The sequence below is a fragment of the Hemiscyllium ocellatum genome, chromosome 9 (assembly GCF_020745735.1).
Source record: "Hemiscyllium ocellatum isolate sHemOce1 chromosome 9, sHemOce1.pat.X.cur, whole genome shotgun sequence".
Lineage (NCBI taxonomy): Eukaryota > Metazoa > Chordata > Chondrichthyes > Orectolobiformes > Hemiscylliidae > Hemiscyllium > Hemiscyllium ocellatum.
The window spans coordinates 97,863,300-97,883,321 of NC_083409.1; the positions used below are offsets into that span (position 1 = coordinate 97,863,300).

The following is a 20,022-nucleotide window of genomic DNA, read 5'->3' on the forward strand; positions in this document are numbered from 1 at the left end:
TTTATGTCCCCACCCTCTTTAAAACCTACTTACCTGAGCAAACATTTGCTTGTGCAATATTTTTATCATTACTTCTCTCTAACATTAAAGATGACATAGTATATAATTGCAAGATTTTTAGTTTAAGAGGAAGTATACTGTTTCACAGTACAGTGAATTATCACATCTTCCTCTCTAAGGGCTTGTACGGCATCAGAACGATGAAAAATGATTTCAGTACCAAATACATGCATCATTCTATTCCTCACGTATTCAAAAATTGAAATATTGTTGCTTCCACTTTTCCCTTATCTTAAAATAAACTAGGTCTCCATCAAACATGACTGACTGAGATAGAGTCATAGGGATGTAGAACATGGAAACAGATGCTTTGGTCCAACTTGTCCATACTGACCAGATATCCTAAATTATCTAGTCCCATTTGGCAGCATTTGGCCAATATCCCTCTAAACCCTTCCTTTTATATACCCATCCGGATGCCTTTTAAATATTGTAATTGTACCAGCCTCTACCCCTCCTCTTGCAGTTCATTCCACTTCGGCACCGCCCTCTGCATGAAAAGGTTGCCCCTTCAGTTCCTTTTAAATAGAGTCATAGAGATGTACAACATGGAAACAGATCCTTTGGTCCAACCCGTCCATGCCGACCAGGTATCCCAACCCAAACTCATCCCACCTGCCAGCACCTGGCCTATATCCCTCCAAAACCTTCCTATTCATATACCCATCCAAATGCCTCTTAATTATTGCAATTGTACCAGCCTCCACCACTTCCTCTGGCAGCTCATTCCATACACGTACCACCCTCTGCGTGAATAAGTTGCCCCGTAGGTCTCTTTTATATCTTTCCCCCTCACCCTAATCCTATGCCCTCTAGTTCTGGACTCTCCTACCCCAGGGAAAAGACTTTGTCTATTTATCCTATCCATGCAATCTTTTCCCCTCTCACCTTAAACTAATGCCCTCTAGTTTTGGACTCCCTTCACCTGGGAAAAACATCTTGAGAAGAAAGTGAGGACTGCAGATCAGAGTCAAAAGGTGTGGCGCTGGAAAATCTCAGCAGGTTAGATGGCATCCAAGGAGCAGGAGAGTCGACGTTTTGGACATAAGTACTTCATCAGGGATGATGAAGGGCTTATGTCCTAAACATCGACTCTCCAGCTCCTCTGATGCTGTCTGACCTGCTGTGCTTTTCCAGCACCACACTTTTTTGACTGGGAAAAACATCTTGTCTAATCACTCTATCCATGCCCCTAATGATATTATAAACCTCTATAAGGTCACCCATCACACTCCGACGCTCCAATGAAAACATCCCCAGCCTATTTAGCGTCTCCCAATAGCTCAAACCCTCCAACCTTGGCAACATTCTTGTACATCTTTACTGAACCTTTTAAAATTTCACAACATCGTTCTGACAGCAAGGAGACCAGAATTGAAAGCAGTATTCCAAAAGTGGTCTAAACAATGTTCTGTACAGCTGCAGCATGACCTCCCAACTCCTACACTCAATGTTCTGAACAATAAAGGCAAGCATACCAAATGCCTTCATTACCCTGTCTACCTGTGACTCCATTTTCAAAGAACTATGAATTTACACCCCAAGATTAAAGGCACAATATCGTTGTAAAGAAAAACCCTTATCATTGTACGAATGTCATAACCTAATGCTTTTCAATGTTGTGGAATAACTTCACAATTAATTAGGTTATGAATTTTAATAAAATGTTAATTAACAATACTATACAACGGTAATATCTATCTTTACGTTTTAACTAACGGCTATAATAACTAACAATAATTATCCCCATTTCCCCAAATATGGTCATTACATAGTGCCATAAAACAAGAAATATAATACTTCTTAATATTGAAATTGATCACGTGTTAGAGGTTTAACTTTTAAAAGGGAAGTACATTTCGAGCGATTAGCATTTGTCTAATGGGGAGGTGAGTTTGGATAAATTATAAATGAGAAACAGAAGTGCTGAAGAAACTCAGCAGAGCCTGTAGTTAAATTCTGAATCTACTGATTTTCTGCGCGCCAGTTGTCCCATAGCTTCATCGGGAACAAACAAAATTCGGCTGATGGTCTTAAAACAGCGACTTCATTCTGTGCGCGCCAGTGGATGGCGATCGCGCAGTAATTGAGTTTGTTTTCCACCAGATGGCAGCCAAATACTTGTACAATGCAACAGGCCCTCTCAAATATCCCCCACCCCACCCACAGTCTCGTATCTTAACAGTTCGGTGCGATGTTGTTTGATTGCATTGATTTGTCCAAATCACGAAGTGACATCAATTGTGGGGTGTGTTTTTCCCCTCACAGCTCTCTATAAAGAGCTGTCTAAAATGTGAAACATAAATATAGATTCAAAAGCCGCAATCGGAACCTGGATTTCACAACTGTTTATAGGTAATTCATACTTTTAAAAAATACTAATTGTGACAGTTAAGTCGGGACATTTGTTTCTTACATCATGGTTTATGAAGAGTTTGTATGCTTTGGTTTTCATTATGGTTTTGACTTTCTATATATTCCGATTTAATATTGACATTAATACTGTTACAAATAACTTAGGAAGATGTAACACAAACCACGTTTATAATTTTGTTTAACCCAATCACTTGAGTAGCAAGTTGGGAAAATTGTATCGTTCGAAATTAGTTTTAGATGACGGTTCCTATTACTTCAGATAACACATTTTGTTATTTTTAAGAACAATGTGCTATGCAATTGATTCTTTCTGCAACTATCTTTAATGGGTATTTTGTTCAGTGTCCCAATATTGCGGCTGCCTAGGCGCGCGTTACTTCTTTGGAGTTTCTGAAACACGATCAACAATTCTTGCGGACGCAAAATAAGACGAAACTACTTTTTGTGAAAGTGAAGGTGCCTTGGGGAAAACATGCAAATAATTTCCAATGTGTCGACTTGCAAAAATGCTGAGACTTGCAGACCGCTACGTTGAACAAATATTTCCCCTCGTGGCTAATGTGAATTTCATTTTCGACTTTCGTTTTAATTCTTGATCATATTTGAAAGTATATGGCGAGTTTCCTAAAAGCGAGACTAAATAGGTTACAACCGGTTGTAGTTAGTGCATTTTTTAAAGTCAACTATTAATTAACCCGAAAGGTCAATAACAACGAGCTTTTATTCCAAAACGCAGCGAGGCGTTTGATGAATTCTGAACGTTTTAGGTAGACAGATCACTATCGCATTCATCCGTTATTCAGGAAATATAACGTTTACACAAAACAACTAAAGATTATTCTGAGCTTGATTTTAATCCACGTGATTTGTGATTTCAGTTTATCACCAGAACTACGACATTGTTCTGATCGCAATGAGCTATTGAGTCTGTTCCTTTGCCCTCTTAACATTTGGGGAAATTTGCATTGGACACTGTCTGTTTATGGTACATAGTAAATTCTTCAAAAACAAAGCATGTTTTATGTGATTATAGATTTATTTTAGTTATTTCACCGAACACGTTTCTTCCTTAAAGCTCACTTCCACAGTCATTAGACGGGAGGGCATCAGACGTTCCAACTAAAACATCAAACATATACATCTGCATTTTAAACTTTGACCATTCATCCTGGTGGATTTTTACATCAATAAATTGGAATCAGGCCATTTGGCCCATTTGAGTCCACATGGATCCTCCAAAGAGCATCCCACCCAGACCCCACACCCTTATGTATCCCTACATTTGCCATGGCTAACCCATTCAACCTGGATACAATGGGCAATTTAGTATGGTTGACCTATGTAACCTGCACATCTTTGGACTGTGGGAGGGAACCGAAGCACCCAGAGGGTGCCCAGATTGAATCCAGATCTCTGGTGCAGTGGGGCTGCAGTGCTAGCCAATGTGCCACCTTTTGTTGATTATGTTTCAATTGGAGAAAAATATTTAGTGTTCCCCTTAACCAAATGTTGAACACCAGTACCCTATCTGTGAACACATGAGAATGTAAAGGATACAGCTCAATTCTAAATGGGCTGTACTGTACGGGCCCTCCATAATTACCTCGGAGTATTGTAAAGTTTCAAAGAATATAGGGCAAAAGTAAGGAACACAGATACTGTAGATTAGAGTCAAGATTAGAGTGGTGAAGGGCTCCTGCCTGAAATGTCGATTTTCCTGCTCCTCGGATGCTGCTTGACTTGCTGTGCTTTTCCACCACCACTCTAATCTACAAAGAATACAGGTGAGTTATCAACATTATACTAACCACATAAGAAAACTGAATTTATAACTTGTCATCGAGATTTTGAATTCAAATCATTGACTTTATTGTGCTGCAGCAGTTCAAGAAGGCAGCTGACCACTGTCTCAAGGACAACTAGGGATGTGCAATAAATGTTGACCAACCAGTGAGGCTCATGTCTCATGAAGGTATATTTCAACACTTTCCAGTAATAAGAGGCCTGGTGGGAAGGCTAGAAGATGGGGGGATTTGGGGTTGGGAGAATGGGGCTCAATGTTTATAAGAAGTACTTTCTTCCATGTTTCCCTAACATTTTGATCGTTCAAGCATAGTCTGCTTAGAGATTAGTCTTGTACTCTTTTCCTCCTGGAGCATTATATTTCAAAGGCAGTGACACCTTGATTGATTGGATACCCCAAACTCTGGTGCTGGAAAAGCACAGCTGGTCAGGCAGCATCCGAGGAGCAGGAGAGTTGACGTTTCGAGCATATGCTTTTCATCAGGAATTGGGGGGGAGGGGGCAAGGAGGCAGAGAGATAAATGGGAGGGGGATGGGGTTGGGGGGAAGCTAGTTGGGAATGCAATAGGTAGATGAATGTGGGTTGGTGATGGTTATAGATCAGAGAGGAGGGTGGTGTGGATAGGTGGGAAGGAAAATGGACAGGTAGTACATTTCAAAAGGACAGTGCCAAGTTAGAGGGTTACATGTGGAATAAGGTGGGGCAGGGAAATGAGGAAACTGGTAAAATCAACATTGATCCTTTGTGAATGGAGGGTCCAAAGGAGGGATTCTTCCTCCAAGCGTTGGGTGGCTAGAGTTTGGTGGTGGAGGAGGCCAAGGACTTATATGCCCTTGATGGAATGGGAGGGGGAATTGAAATGTTCAGTCACAGGATGGTATGGTTGTTTAGTGCATGTGTCCCAGAGGTGTTCTCTGAAATGTTCCACAAGTTGGCATCCTGTCTCCCCAATGTAGTGGAGACCACATTGAGAGCAACAGACACAGTAGGTGACGTGTGTGGAAGTACAGATAATTCTCTGTTGGATGTGGAAGGATCCTTTAGGGCCTTGGACAGACGTGAAGGGGGGTGTTGTTGGCGCAGGTTGTGTACTTCCTGTGGTGGAAGGAGAAAGTGCTGGTCGTGGAGAGTGGGTTGGTGGGGAGCATGGACCTAACAAGGGAGTTGCAGAGGGAATGGTCTCTGTGGAATGCAGATAGTTGTGGGAAGGCTAGTATATCTGTAGTGGTCGGGGCTGTTTGAAAGTGGCTGAAATGGCAGAGGATGATGCATTTTATCTGGAGGTTGGTGGGGTGGAAGGTGGTGACCGTGGGATTCTGTCCTTGTTGGAGGGGTGGGGGTTCAAGGGCAGAGGTGCAGGAAGTGGAGGCGATGTTCTGGAGGGCATTTTTGACTACATTGGAGGGCAAATTGTGGTCCTTGAAGAAGGAGGCCATCTGGGATGTTCTATGGTGGAATTGGTCCTCCTGGGAGCAGATGAGGCAGAGGAATTTGGAGTAAGGGATAATGTTTTGCAGGAGGCAGGGTGGGAGAAGGTGTGGCCTAGATAGCTGTGGGAGTCGGTGGGTTTGAAGCAAAGGCCCGTGTTGAGTCGGTTGCCAGAAATGGAGATGGGGAGGGAGATGTCAGAGATGGTGCGGGTGAACTTGAGGTCGGGGTGGACGATATTCGTGTAGTTGATGAACTGTTCAACCTCATTGTGGGAGCATGTGGTGGCACCAATGCAGTCATCGATGTAGCGGACAAAAAGGTAGGGAGTGGTGTTGTAGCTGCGGAAGATGAACTGCATCCCAGCCGCAGTGTTGGAGAGACAAGATGTTATGGTATTGCTGAACTTCAGCAGGAACATGGGAATCAATCAACAACCATGAAAGACACCTATGGAGTTGACATAGAAAATGAACACAAGATAGTAGATATCATATAAGAGAAGACAAACTTGCAATAACTCAGTTTTTTTCTTGCCCTCATAATTTTTCAAATTGCTTAAGTACTTTAACTTTAAAAGTGTACCTAATGTAGGAAACATGCCAATCTATGTGTGTCCAATGAACTCCTAGATGATCTGTTCCAATTAAATTTCTTTCTTCAGCTGAGTGAAAATATTCATCAGAACATTTGGGTGAGTTCACCTGCTATTCTTCAAAATAATATCATAGATTATTTCAGTTCCACTTGAGAGGAAGATGGATCCTCCATTTTAAACTTCTACCTCAAAGATGACAATGCAGTATTCCTTCATGTTGCATGGGATAGCAGCCTGAATTTTTGCTCAAATCTCTAATGTGCAATTTGAATGCATGACCTTCTGTTGCAGCCACTGTGAATTGCTTTGTACCAGTATCCACAATCGAAGTTAAGAGTAATAGACCCTTCCCAGAAACAACTTTTGAGAAATGAGATGGAAGTCTCAGGTCAGTAAAAATAACTCAAAACAGATATTTTCTTTGGAATAGATGGTACATTTATAAACCCCTAACAATGTTTAAGGGTGAGTCACTGGGTAGGCTCAGTAGATTAGAAAAAGGCTTGTGTATGAAGCTCAAGACTAGATTATTCCTTTTAAATTCTGTGTAAAATAATAGGTGTAATTATTAAGTGTAAATATCGATTACCCTGACTCTAATAAATTATCATGGATTCAGACGCAGACGATCCTGGCTGATCAACACTCTAGGTTTCGAAGAAAATGCAATTAAAGTAGATCTTACATTTATGTGATCCACGTGGATTTGCAACAAGCATTTAATTGTTTTCTGGATAGAATTCCATTAGTTAAGTTCAAAACTCTAATATTCAAGATGTTAGAAAATTGATAAATGGTGGTAAACAACAGGTATTTGCCAGAGAAGTTATGTTGGTGTAAGAGGGGAGTGATGTGTGTGATGACAAAGTTTGTGTTATGCCAACATTTTTCTAATTTAAATCATGATATGAATTCAAAAGCTCAATGCCAACTCATCAAATTTGACGATAACATCAAACTGGAATTGACAGAGGAATGCAAGTTCAGAAAATCGTCAAATTGAATATTTAAGCAGACAGATTAATAACATTCTTTCATGAACTGTTTACTTCCAAGGTGTGTGTGACATACTTCAAAATAATGCGAATTGTATATCAAAATGAGTCAGTCCCACATCAAGTTGAGAAATTGATTTACATTACATTTTGCTTAACGAACCTCCTTACTATATAGAATGCCAGGCCACCATTTTTCCCTGCCCCTTATATATTACTTTGCAGGATGGGGAATGCCACTAGCTCTGTCAGCATTAATTGCCCATCCCTACATATTCTTAAGAAGGTGGTGGTGAGCCATCTTCTTGAACATTTCAGTCCATTTGATGTAGCTATAATAGAGTTTTATTAGGAAGTCCCAGGATTGGTGTGTGGATAGATGGCATGTACAAGTAGGAAGTGGTGTTTCCACGCATCAGCTGCCCTTGTCCTTCCAGTTGGTAGAGGTTGAGAGTTTGGATGCTGCTATCAAAGGCGCCTTGGTGAATTGCTGCATTGTATCTTGCAGATTGTTGTCACAGTGATTTGGTAGTGGGAATGAATGTTTTAAACTGGTGAAGTGGAGGCTAATGAAACACTGCTTTGTCCAGGATAGTGTCAAGCTTTTGAGTATTGTTGTAGCTGCACTCATCCATGCAAGTGGGAAGTATTCCATCCCATATTTCTGTCTTGCAGATGTTGGGACAGGCTTTTGGGTGTCTGTAGATGAGTTACTTGCTGCAGAATGCCCAGTATCTGACTGCTGAATGGGTTCAGTGGTGGTAATTCCATTGAACATCAAGTGAAGATGGTTAGAATCTCTCATTGGATATGGCCATAACCTGGTATTTTTGTGGTGCGAATATTATTTACCATTCATTGACCCAAGATTTAATACATATTGCCATGGACAGCTTGAGTACCTGAGGAATCACAAATGATATTGAACATTGTACCTCATTGTACATCACTCTGACCTCACCTCTTAAGTTCAGCTGTTTTGTCCATATTCAGACCAAAGCTATAATGAGGTCATAAGCAGACTGGCCCTGATGGATTTCAAAACTAGTGTCAGTGAGCAGGGAGTTGCTATAGAAGCACTGCCTGGTAGCACTGTTGATACCATCCACAACTTTGCTAATGGTCAAGCATTGATTATTGGGACAGTAATTGGACTTCCTAACCATTTTGTCCTGCTTAAATGGACAGGACATCCCCAAGAAATTTTCAGCGCTGTCAGGTTAACACTAATGTTGTAGCTGTACTGGAACAGTTTGGTTCAACTGGAGGAAAAATCGTCAGCATGTGACTCTGACAACATTGCAGCAGTAAAAAAAAATTCAGATGCTGGAATCCAAAGTAGACAGGACGCTGGAAGAACACAGCAAGCCAAGCAGCATCAGGAGATGGAGAAGTCGACATTTCAGGTGTAACCTTTCTTCAGGATTGGGGGTGGATGTAGGGGGAGCTGTAAATAAAAGGGGTAGCAGGGGCAGGGTAGTGGAGTGGGGCTAGGTGAAGACAGGCAGAGGGTATAACCTGGTTGTTAATGGGAGGAATGAATCAGTGGGTGGCTGGAGGGGTGGAAGGGAGAGGGAGAGGGGCTATTTGAAATTGGAGAGGCAGCCCAGGTAGAAGACAAGGTGTAGTTCCTCCAGTTTGCTGTCAGGGCCTGCAGCTTCTGCTGTATCCAACATCTTCAGCCAATAGTTTCTTGCTATCACGTGAAGTTAAATGAATTGTCTGACGATTGGTGTCCATGATATTGAAAAATCCAAGGAGCTGGACAAGGTGGAAGATAACTGCATATGTTTCTGCCTTGTCTTTGCGGTAAGTACATTTCTCCACTGAGAAATAAAACGCGTTTCCGTTTTTTTAAAAAGTACTGTACATCTTAGGACTTGCGTATGGGACAATACCAGCGCACGCTTTTTGCAGGCTGAAGCTTAATGATTATTCATTTTATAGAGATATCAAATGTGCAGTAGGAAACCCCGTACTGACAAGAACACCAACCCTCAGGTACACGCTTCGAGAAGGTCAAATTTCTCGCCTTATTCACAGAACGGATCAAATTTCCCTCAGCAGAGAGCCAGCCTATCGTCTGTAGGTTTCGCGTTGCCCCGTGGATTTCAGGTTTTGCTTTGAATGCATTCCTTCATCCGCCTCCCAGCCCTCTACATCCGACTTAACTCAATATCTCCGCAGCCCTGACAACCACTTGATGGAGGAGCAGTGCTCCGAAAGCTAGTGCTTCCAATTAAACCTGCTGGACGATAACCGGGTGTTGTATAATTTTTAACTCCGTAGCCCTAAGCTGTATCCTCACACAATCTTAACCAGGCGAACCCGCACATCTAAAAATGATGCAAAATATTAAGTTCAAATCATAACTAAGCCCCTCGCCCGTTGTGCCACCTAAAACCGCCCCTGGATGTGACTTGGGGTCTTTGGGTGGTGAAAATGATACACCAATCGTTCCTCCAATCAGAGGCCTGGCCGTGTGGGGCGGGGTCCAAGGGTTGCTGGCTGGTCTTCTTTGAAGGGGGCGGAGTCAGTGGGTTTGGGGCGTGACTGGAGGGAGGAGGCGGGGTCACTGGTCGGAGCTGTGGGGATGGGCGTGATCACGATGTGATAGGCCGCATGCGCATTGCGGCTGGTTCCAGCGCCGCTGGCTGTAGAGTTGGTGCAGGAGGGTCGTGTGTGAGAGAACCTCATTCAGCTCCAGCTTCGCCGGACGGAGAGCTGACAAACTTACGCCGTCTGTAGTATTTGAGACACTCTTGACTCGTGCTTGTAAAAGATTCTCCGAGATCAGAGTTTAAGGGGTTAAGTTGGAGAGCTAGTGAGAGTTGGGGTGGGGGGTCTTCAGATTCGGGCCTGTGGAAGTGTATTTTCTTTTCCCCTGCTGCGCCCTTGTCTTTTTGACAGCTCTAGGTGAGTAAACTTGGTCAATCAGATAGTGAGACTTGATCTGAATGTGGTCTGGAAAGTGGAGATTAGTTGCAGAGCAATCTGTTTTTGGAACACGAACTCCGTCTGTGTCTGACATGTTGCAGCACTTTCTTAGAGCGGTTGCCCATCGTGTGAGGTTTTGTTTTCGGGGGAGGGTTGGGATTTGATTTGAGTCCCATCCTTCACGTGTGCACCTCCCGATGTTCACACCGATAAGTCCGTTGCATATTTTTCACGACTTGCAGAAAGAATTTTTTTTGGCATCACTTCTGACACGAAGGAGCTAAAAAGCTGATCATGGCAGTGAGTAGTATAGAACTTTTTTTACTTACTGGCCATAGTGTATATCATCTGTCTTTTATCAGTTTGGACGGGAGCAGTTTTTGGAACGGTTTTGTTCTGTATGCTTTTCACATAGGTGCTTTCAGCCTAAAGGAGTAAACGGAATAAACCGAATACTGCATTGTCTTTAAAAGAAGTATGTTAATATCGATTTTCAGTTACTAAACTTCGAGCAATATGACTCATGCGGTATCAGTTCAGGAATTCCGACACTTGGAGTAACAGAGCAGCTAAAACAATAGCAGTCGTTACTTCAATGTATATATGGGGTATAGTCGTAATGTTAAATTTTTACATGCTATATAGCTATAAATTGAAATTAAATACATTCACTAAGGAACATGTGATTGTTAGCATTAGTTTGTATTGCTAATTGGCTTAGTATATCGCCAGTAAGAAATGTTGTTTTCGTTTTTCTTTTATTTGGCATGTCTATCTTTGTAAAACGTTATGCTGCAAGTCCTGAAATGGTCAAACTAATAATATAGATATTAATTATATTATCTTATCAATCCTTTTAAAAAAAACACGATAATGAATGAAACTGAAGCCATGGATGAAAGTGCAACGTCAGTCAACTGTAGACACAGATCGTACAATCAAAATATTTGATATTGGCATTTTTTATTATTGAAGTGTAAGCAAGGAGTCATGGCTTTTACTGTTTAAAGTTGTGCTGTTTAAAGTTATATTTGAAGTTGTACAATTCCTTTAACAATCTCAAGATATTATAACCTTCATAGGCAATGAAATACTATTTGAAGTATAGTGAATGTTTATAAAATTGACAATGCAGCACCTAATTTATAACTAGCACATTCCAATAAACAACAGAGATAAAGACTGGGTAACCTATTTTAAGTGAAGTTGGTCAATGAAGTAATGAATAAATACTCTTTGTGGTACGAGGAGAAGGCAGGAATAGGCAGAATCTTGATTTAATTGTCACATGCAGCTTTTATGAGTACTGCTCTGAAGTGTCACTTTGGTAATGTCCTCAAGGGCTTGGCGGAGGGTTGTGTGCACAAGTGAAATCCTCAGCATCTTAATTGCATGTGAAGAGTATTTGCTGGATGTTTCATTGAGTGAAACCCTTTGAAAAGGGCCAAAGTATTAACTTGCTAACAGATCTTCTGAACTGTTTTTGTATGTTGACAGAATTGGTGTTGCATGAGTTACAATTAATATACAACAAGTACAAAAATAGTGTGCCATATGCTAAGCCTGTAATCTCTCCCTGCAGTTAGCTATCCTATTGCTTTTGTGTTGTTACTTGCTGAGTATGTTCTTTAACTACTTCATGATCATTGTTTGAGTTCAGTTGACAAGACTTTGCAGTGTAGAGTTACAGCTTGCAAGAGATTATACAGAAAGAAAGATGGTGAGATCAGATGTTGAGAGGAAGAATGAGATTCTCCATGTTTTTGTGATTTTGTTTAAATGCTGAAAGAGCGTTGTTGAGACCAGAACCTGAAGAAAGGAACAGTAGTGGTTTTGTGATGTAGCATAGGACCTTGCTATTGAGGGCAGAAAAATGCACCAGTAGAAAACAATGATGCGTTATTACCATTCCAACACTCAAGTGCTGGAGAGAAGAATTAAAATGGCTTTTAGAATATTTGTTGGGTTAATACTTTACAGCATGAAAAATGCAAGTACCAAAAGCATATTTCTCAAATATTCTGTGCAATAATTGCCTTCGGATGAATCTGCTTTATACGGGCAGTTATACTGCAGTCTCTGATCTTAGGGTGGCATCTGTGGATGGTGAAGTGCAGTTGGTAGAATAGTAAGGTTGTCCCCTTCACAGCAAAGTAGAGAGTACTAAGGTCAGTGTAAAGAAATCTTTTCTACCATCAACTGTAATTTTCCCTCCAACCCACACATCATCCTCATTTGCAACTACATCACTGTTTCTTCATTTTGTTTTTGGGTCAAAATCCTGGAAACTGTCACTGGTTTTAAAATAGTGATGGAAAAGGATAGATTGGATTTAAAAGTTGGAGTTCTAAATTGGAGGAAGGTGAATTTTGATGGTATTAGGCATAACCATTCAAAAGTTGATTGGGAGTGGATGTTCGCATATAAACGGACAGCTGGGAAATGGGAGGCCTTCAAAAATTAGGTAACAGGAATCCATAGACAGTATATTATTGTTAGGGTGAAGAGCAAGACTGGGAGGTGTAGGGGATACTGGATGACCAGTGAAATTGAGGTTTTGGTCAAGAATAAGAAGGAAGCATAAGCAGGGATCAAGTGAATCCCTGGAAGAGTGGAAAGGCAGTAGAAGTACACATAAAGAAATCAGGAGGGCAAAAAGGGGACATGAGATCGCTTTGGCAAATAGGGTTAAGGAGAATCCAAAGGGATTCTATAAATACATTAAGGACAAAAGTGTAACTAGGGAGAGAATAGGGTCCCCTAAAAATCAGTAAGGCCGCATGTGTATGTAAACTTCTCAGATGAGGAAGATACTAAATGGGTATTTTTCATCAGTGTTTACAGTGGAGAAGGATATGCAAGATAATAGAATGTGGGAAAATAATAGCGACATGTTGAAAAATGTCCATATCACAGAGGAGGTGGTACTGGATGTCTTAAAATGCAAAAAAGGTAGATAAATCCCTGGGATCTGATCAGGTGTATCCTAGAATTCTGTGGGAAGCTAAGGAAATGATTGCTCAGTCACTTGCTGAGATATTTGTATCATCGATAACCACAGATGAGGTGCCAGAAGACTGGAGGTCGGCTAACGTGGTGCCACTACTTAAAGGTGGTAAGGAAAAACCAGGGAACTATAGACTGGTGAGCCTGACATCAGTGGTGGGCATGTTGTTGGAGGGAAGCCTGAGGGACAGGGTTTGGAAAAGCAAAGACTAATTAGGGATAGTCAGCATGGCTATGTCCATGAAAATTGCGTCTCACCAAATTGATTGATTGAGTTTTTGGACTATGTAATGAAGGGGATTGATGAGGGCAGAGTGGTGGACATGATCTATATGGACTTCAGTAAGGTGTTCAACAAGGTTCCACAAAGTAGACTGATCAGGAAGGTTAGATCACCTGGAATGCAGGGAGAGCCAGCCATTTGGATACAGAACTGGCTCGAATGTTGAAGACAGAAGGTGTTGGTAGAGGGTTGATTTTCAGACTGGAAACCTATGACTTGCTATGCCATAAGGATTGGGGCTGGGTCCACTGCTTTTCATCAGTTTTATAAATGATATGATGTGAACAAGGAGGTATAATTAGTAAGTTTGCAGGTGACACCAAAATTGGAGGTGTAGTGGACAGCAAAGAAGGTTACCTCGGATCAATACGGGATCTTGATCAGATGGGCCAATGGGCTGAGGAGTGGCAGATGGAGTTTAATTTAGATAAGTGCAAGATGCTGCATTTTGGAAAGGCAAATCAGGGCAGGACTTACTGAATGGTAAGGTCATGGGAGTGTTGCTGAACAAAGAGACCTTGGAGTGCTGGTTCATAGTTCCTTGAAAGTGAAGTCCCAGGTCAACAGGATAGTGAAGAAGATGTTGTATGCATGCCTTTGTTGTTCAGTGCATTGAATATAGGAGTTAGGTCATGTTGCAGCCATACAGTATGTTGGTTAGGCAATTTTTGGAATACTGCATGCAATTCTGGTATCCCTACAATAGGAAAGATGTTGTGAAACTTGAAAGGATTCAGAAAAGATTTACAAGGATGTTGTCAGGATTGGAGGGTTTGTGCTATAGGGAGAGTCTGAACAGGCTGGGGCTATTTTCCCTGGAGCGTCGGAGGGTGAGGGGTGACCTTTAGAGAGGTTTATAAAATTACAAGGGGTATAGATTGGATGAATAGCTAAGATCTTTTCCCCCGGATGGGTGAGTCCAAAACTAGAAGGTATAGGTTTAAGGTGAGAGGGGAAAGATTTAAAAGGACTTAAGGGGCAACTTTTTTTATGCAGAGGTTGGTGTGCGTAAGGAATGAGCTGCTAGAGGAAGTGGTGAAGGCTGGTACAATTACAACGTTTTGAGACATCTGGATGAATAAATGAATAGGAAGGGTTTAGAGGAATAAGGTCCAAATGTTGGCAAATGGGACTAGATTAATGTCTGGTTTGCATGGACAAATTGATCTGAAGGGTCTGTTTCCATGCTTTGCAGCTCTATGACTCTAATAATTTGGACTACCTACACCACAGGTATAGGTGGATAGCAATGGTCAAGTAAGCAACTAACTTGTACCTTCTAAAGGACATTTCCGAATGGGCAGTAAAATACTGCCCTAGCCTGCAACTCCCACATCCCGTAAGTGTACTTAAAAAGAAACCCTGCATGTGGAAATATGCAAAGATGTTCCCTGGCATTGTCACTTAATGGTAGGTGAAAAAAGTTTTAATGTGATTTTTGTGTCAGTACACCTTAAACTGCTTCATTTAATGATGCTTTATGGAACTATGAAGTTCAAAATAAGAATATGCTGCATTTATACTTTGCTTATGAATGAATAGAATTGGCTTTTTAGTATCTTACTCATGCTTTTGCCTGTACACCGCCAACTGCTTACTGGACGTACTTTGGATACCTGTTGTTTGACTGACTGAGATAAAGTTATTAAAAGGGCATCATCATGACAAAAGGCTTCAATTAAATCTTTGTTTTGCAATTAAAGGAGTTATATAACTATAATGCATAGTACATCACTGTATCATATTGCTGCAGTATGCCACGGGACTTTCTTTTAGTTCCACCAAAAAAAAGTCAAGCAAACTTTATTTTTAAATTTTTTTTTTCAATCATTCCGTTTTGAGCATGTTATGACAACTTCAGAGCAGTTGGGACTTGAATTCAGACTTTCTGGCCTGGGAGATAGGTATGCTGCTACTGATTTACAAAACCCTCTTATACTTATTTTTATGAAGATCTGTTGCTTAAAATATGACAGTTAAACTGGTTAGCAATTAAAGTGCTGCAGATGCCATCTACTGGTAGTGAAATTTGATAGAATAATGCTTCTGGTTGGAAATTGAGTGATATCAGTGAAATTGGTATGAACACTTACAATGGTAACATTACATCAATGTGCAAAGCCAGTTTTTAGCCCGAAATAACTGTTTCTTCATGTCCCGCGTTCAGTTTCCGTTATATGATGAAGACTTTTTGTGCAGATGTGCAATGTTTTTCTATTAAAATGCAAATTACCAAAGCATTGTTATAACTAATGGTATTCATGTAAAAAGAATGGTTCCAGTAACTGCTTTTAAAGCACTGGTCAGTGGACTTTCCCTTTTAAGAAATAGTTACTAATACTTAGTCATGATGTAACCACACATTAGGGATTCAGACCTATGTTTTTTTGTTTTTAATGATTGAACATATGTTTTAGGTTAGTTCTACAGCAGCTGTGGGTTAGTGCAGATTTGGAGGAAAAACATTTTGTGCGCAATGTTATATATAACTTTTTTGTTTGTTTTGAAGTGCATGTTGATTCTTGTTTTCCCTTTTCTAGTGTTTTGTAATAATTGAACTAAGCTTTAATATCTGTTTTTTCAACTGCACAATAGGAATTTGCAAATTATCCTGGATAGTACAAAATAGCTTTTAGATGATGGAATGATTTTTGAAAATGTGTAGTGAATTATATGTAGAATGTTTGGCATCAATATTCAGAAATGGACTAACAGAAACTTAACTCTAACCAATGACCTTTGATAACCAATAGAGTTAAGTTTCTGTTAGTCCATTTTTGAATATTGATGCCAAACATTCTACATATAATTCACTTACACATTTTCAAAAATCATTCCATCATCTAAAAGCTATTTTTAATTAATTCAATGCATGATATCTATCTGTCTGTACTTCTGTCCCTTTTGTCTATCTACAATACCTAATTACTTATTTGTATTCAATCTACTTAGTTAATTAAAACATTTACTTTATTTTTGGCTACTGAATAGCAGTTTACCAACACTAAATGATAACTGGGAACAGTTTGCTTTTGTATCCATTTGTTTTGTAAGCGTGAAGCAGTTAAAACAATTGTTGTAATTTGAGAGCAGAGAAAGCTTTTGGAAAGCAAAGATAGTAGCCAGTTTCAATCTTGCACAGTCATTATTGTACTCATGCAAAGATTTGAGGATGGAATTCCTCAAATTATTCCTTTTTTTTCTCTGGGCCAGCATCTGCCTCCCTTGGGCAACTGGTTTCCTTCTTTTCATGCCACAGTGCTTCAGTTGAAAACTAATATTATTCAAAAGTGAAACAAAGTTAATCCTGAAGTGCAATTTTAATTTAGAAAAATCTTTCCTTATCCACTACTTAGGATTAGGTATTCAATGTATGCTGGACCTTTGATAAAATTATGACGAGCCAAGATCTAATTTTGGATCAACAGGCATGAATTGCGAAGGTCATAGTTTCAGGTTTTTCTTTTTGGTGTACTTAACCTTTTTTTGATTGGGTAAGTTAAAAGTAATTTTGGATTTTTAAATTCTTGCCAGTTTGAAACTTTGGGGGATGAAGCTGTTCTGTAAAATAAAATAACTCCCAATGTTTCTCGGTAGTGGCATAACTAAGTTCATAATAAATATGCTTGCATCTTTCCTGCTTGTTTTTTCATTGCATTGGTGTGATTCTGACTAACATTCCAGCAGTTAGCAAGTTTTGAGAAGATTTGTAGCTCAGGTTGATGTTCTGGATGTAGGTTTGCTCACTGAGCTGGAAGGTTCATTTCCAGACGTTTCGTCACCCTACTAGGTAACATCTTTAGTGGGCCTCTGGGCAAAGCACTGCTTTCTATTTATATGTTTGGGTTCCTTTAGGTTGGTGATGTCATTTCCTGTTCTTTTTCTCTCAGGAGGTTGTAACAGGCGGCTAACTTGATGTGTTTGTTGAGAGAGTTCTGGTTGGAATGTCATGCTTTTTGGAATTCTCACATGTGTGTCTGTTTGGCTAGTCCTAGGATGGATGTGTTGCCCCAGTTGAAGTGGTGTCCTTCCTTATCCGTATAATGAAGAGATCATGATAAAGAAATGACATCACCAACCCAAAGAAACCTAAACATATAAATAAAAAGCAGGAATTATAATTAGTGCTTTGCCCAGAAGCCCACTGAAGATGTTACCTAGCAGCGTGACGAAACACCTGGAAATGAACCATCCAGTTCAGCGAGCAAACGTATGTCCACAACCTCGACCTGAGCTGCAAATCTTCTCAAAACGTACTAAGACTTAAGGGCGCAATAGGCTAAAAATGGGCTGAAAATGGGAAATGAATGCCATCTGACAGAGTGCCACTCATGAACAGCTGTACTTCCTGCACGAATGCCTAAGAAAACAGGTACTACCTAAATGTCTTAAATACAAACCTCCCCTTAACACTCCACTAATTAAAAAAATAGCAGAGCAAAATGGCTGCAGAATGCTTAGAGAAATGATTAATGATGCCCACAGCAGACTCTGTAAATACAACAGGGAAATTTTGCACCAAAAATCTTTACTTACTCATGCAACAGACCATGAATGGACAGACTCAGTACAATAGGCCATAAATATTAGACAGCGACAAACGCAAAAAATGAAGAAAAACTAGACCTGCAGAAAAAAAACTAGACAAACTTACATAAAGTAACAACACTGACAACACAGAAGCATGGATAAAAAACTTATTTGACTGCCCCTTAACAGACACTGAAAAAGCCGTCTTTACAACTGACAGGAACAACTGTGGACAAGAAAAAATTCTTAGCATTAGAAACAACACTAAAGACAACCAACTTAAAGAAGAAACCCAGCAAACTATCAGACAGGTAGTTGCACCAACATTAAGCAGAAAAAAGGAAGGAAACCCTCTCAATACACAAGAAAAGAAAGCACTGGAAAGACTAAGGAAAACATTGTTATCCTCCCTGCAGACAAAGGATGCTTGACAATCCTTCTAAATTGAAGAGACAACATTGAAAAAGCAAACACACTACTTAGAGATACCAACATTTACCAACAAGTGGCGATAAACCTGGCCCTACAACTAGAGAATCGAATCGCAGCCCTACTCGAAAAAACTTCAGAAATCTGGAGAAATAAATAAGACCAACTTCCAAAAAATGAAACCAGACAGATCCAACACACCACGCTTGCCAAAAACATGATTTCCCAAAATTCACAAACCAGGAGCCCGCCTCAGACCCATAGTCTCAATACCTGGAACAGCAACTTACAGATCGGCAAAGGAGCTACACCAAAGACTAAAACACTTAATAGAAGGCTCACGCCACTCCATCCCCTCCACCCAAGAATTCCTGAAGACCATCAAAGACAGTAAGATAGAGGATGAAATAAAGGTCTCCTTTGATGTAACAGCCCTGTTTACATCAATCAGCATTTAATCTGGCCAAGGAAACACTGACTACACTATTAGAAGACCCAAAGACACATACACCATATACCACTAACTACTTCAGCAAGGACAGTATTGTCAGGCTAGTGGACCTATGCCTTACCCCACACTTCACCTTTAACAACAAAACGTACAGACAAACCAACGGAACATCCATGGAATCTCCAATATCAGGGCTCTTAGCAGAGGCAGTAATGCAGAGACTCGAACACACAGCTCTGCCAACTATCCACCCCAAACTTTGGGTCTGCTACGTGGCTCCCACCTTTGTCATCACTAAGTGAAACAAATTAGAGGAAACCTTCAAGACCATCAATAATACCCTTACTGGAATAAAATTCACTAAAGAGCAGGAAAACAACAACAAACTACCATTCCTAGATGTCACAGTAGAGCGAACAGCCAATGGGGAAATTCAAACCAGCGTCTACAGGAAAACAACACATACAGACCATATATTGAACTACAGAAGCAATCACCCAACATCCACATACGAAGCTGCATCAGAACATTACTTCAATGAGCCAACACACACTGCAACACGGAGGATCTATGCAGAGCAGAGGAAAATCACCTATACTGTGTATTCAAAAAGAATGGGTACCCACTGAACACAGTTAACTGATTTCTCAGCAACAAACCCAAAAAAGCAGACAAAACATGTCCAGAAGCCCTTGCCACTCTCCCTACATCAAAGACATCTCGGAAATGACTGCCAGACTACTCCGACCCCTTGGTATCATGGTAGCTGACCGATACACTAAAACAGCAGCTAATGAAAGACCCTATACAGACAACAAGCAAAACTGATGTCATTTACAAAATACCATGCAAGAACTGTAACAAACACTACATTGGACAAACAGGCAGAAAACTAGCCACCAGGATACATGAACATCAACTAGCCGCTAAATGACATGACCCACTCACTAGTATCCTTACATACAGTTAAGGAAGGACACCACTTTGATTGGGACAACACATCCATCCTAGGACAAGCCAAACAGAGACACGCATGAGAATTCCTAGAAGCATAGAGTTCCAACTGGAACTCTATTATCAAACACATCGAGTTAGACCCCTTCTACCACCTCCCTGAGGGGGGAA

General features: G+C 40.5%; 1 protein-coding gene across 2 annotated transcripts in view; it reads left to right on the forward strand.

Moving 5' to 3' along the window:
* Positions 1–2,325: 2,325 nt before the first annotated feature.
* tgfbr3 (transforming growth factor, beta receptor III) overlaps positions 2,326–20,022 on the forward strand; it is a 179,584-nt gene continuing 161,887 nt past the window's right edge. Inside the window, exon 1 of one of the 2 annotated variants that reach the window (XM_060830602.1) lies at positions 2,326–2,415. The gene's annotated coding sequence lies outside the window, so the exon portion shown is untranslated. Of the gene's footprint in view, positions 2,416–9,921; positions 10,178–20,022 lie in introns of those variants that run through there. The other variant, XM_060830601.1, reaches the window with a different exon arrangement.